General features: G+C 44.6%; 1 protein-coding gene across 2 annotated transcripts in view; it reads left to right on the forward strand.

The window, feature by feature from the left end:
- The window catches only part of Mogat1 (monoacylglycerol O-acyltransferase 1), a 27,167-nt gene that overhangs the window by 22,257 nt on the left and 2,788 nt on the right, over positions 1-2,122 (forward strand). The gene's annotated exons all lie outside the window — the stretch shown is intronic.

Below are 2,122 nucleotides of genomic sequence, written 5' to 3' on the forward strand. Positions count from 1 at the left end.
GAGAGAGAGAGAGAGAGAGAGAGAGAGAATAATTCCTATGTATGCTGATGTACATAAATATGCTTACACATACAAAGCGCACAGGAATGGTTTGCATAGCTGAGAGGATGCAAGTGCTTTTGGCGTTCTTTCTAAAAAGGATAAGGAAATGTGTTTTATTTTAGTGAAACTGATTCCAACCCACATAAGGGCCAAATAGTCCACTGTGTCTTAAATCATCATATACTAGAGGGAGAAGTACAGGCTAAGGGATTTCTGAAATAGAAGGAAAGGAAGGGGGTGAAATTTAAGTTTTATTTATAAACTTATTTATAAACAGGAGATTAGAAAAGGAAAGACTAGTGTCATGAGGTCTCACAGAACTGGGAGACACATTTATATGCTGGGTTCACCAAAGACAAGCATTTGTGAGAAATTAGCTAAAACATATGTAGAGATTAAATTTGGGAAAGTGTCATTGTAACATAGTCTACAAGCTTTCTCTTGACTACTTCCCTGGTCTGCTGAAAAGAATGTTTCTTTCTTCCTGATACAAGGAGAGCATCACATGGGAGTTTTAGTTCCTTCTCTCAGGAAGAAAAGGGAAAACCATAATGATCCTCTCACATCGCAAAAGTATCTTCCGCCATGTTTTAAGTGTTGTTTGCTCAAAATAACATGAGCCAAAGTGGCAAACCACATGGCATACTTATGGCACTTCAGTGCCCAGTACTGGGTGCTAACTGCTCAGTGGAGGATCACAAGTGAGTGTCCCTGTGCTGCTACGCAGCAGAGTGCACATATGCATGCATGCACACACAGAGGCCATCCTTTAAACTCCCATCAGAGAATGGATCTGAACTTGGGGATCTTCCAGCTCCCAAGTTCATCCACAGCGACACCTGGCCACATATGCCTGCCCACCTGTTCTTTCTCCAGTGATACGCCTTAAAGAGGGAACTTCCTTCATGAGACTAGGAGAGTTTTACTTGGTGTGTTGGTACAAGTTTGTAATCCCAGTGCTTGAAAGAAGCTGAGGCAGTTTGAGTCCAGCCTGGGCTACTTAGTGAGTTCAAGGCCAGTTTGATTACACAGAGAATCTGTGTCTAAAAAATAAAAATAAAAAATCAGGGAGAGTTAAAAACTATGGAATCTTTCTACCTACAGATGAGCAGAATAAAGATGTTTTTATTTTGAAAGATCGATGACTTAGGATTTTACTGCTGTGAACAGATACCACAATCAAGGCAACTCTGATAAGGTCAACATTTAATTGCAGCTGGCTTACAAGTTCAGAGGGTCAGTCTGTTATCATCAAGGTGGGAGCATGACAGCATCCAGACATTCATGGTGCAGGAGGAGCTGAGTGTTCTACATCTTCCTCTGAAGCTGCTAGCAGAATACCGACTCCCAGTCAGCTAGGAATGGGGTCTTAAAGCCCACACCCACAGTGACACACCTACTCCAACAGGGCCACACCTACTCCAACAGGGCCATACCTTCAAATACTGCTGCTCCCTGGGCCAAGCATATTCAAACCACTACAATAGATTCTTTACGTCCCTGAGGGAAAAAAAAATGAGCATCCATGTCCAACCCTCCTAACCGCTGTCTGCACCGGCTCATGAAACTCCCCGTCCTCTAGCCTAGGTACCTGTTACACAGTGGTAGCATGGACTTGAAGCAAGACGGGGATCCTTGGAGTGATTGTGCCCTCGCTGCTTCCCCCATTCTCTGTCCCAGATAAACTTATCACAGCACAAGGAGATGAACAGGGCTGCTGTGGAGGCCACAAATAAGCAGCCGCACTGGGATAGCTACACAGGACAGAGAGCTGCAGCCTCGGGGGCACGGCAGCCACCGTGCAATGAAAATGCACCAGGTTGGGGAGGGGTGGGTGGTGTGTTTCCTTCATCTTTCTGAGACAAGGTTGTAGGCTTAGATTTAAAAAAAAAAAAACAACAAAAAACCTACTTTAATAAGGGTTCTTAAATGCATTAACCTCCCTTTTAGCCCCCACCCACGAGAGCTGGAGGAAAGGAAAGGTTAATAGGGCCAAAGAAAAAGCAAAAACTTCCCGCTTCACAGGGTCTCACTCTGTAGCTCAGGCTGGCTTGAATCTGTGAGGGAGAGGCAGGGGCGG

Source organism: Mus pahari, chromosome 5 (assembly GCF_900095145.1).
Source record: "Mus pahari chromosome 5, PAHARI_EIJ_v1.1, whole genome shotgun sequence".
Taxonomy (NCBI): Eukaryota; Metazoa; Chordata; class Mammalia; order Rodentia; family Muridae; genus Mus; species Mus pahari.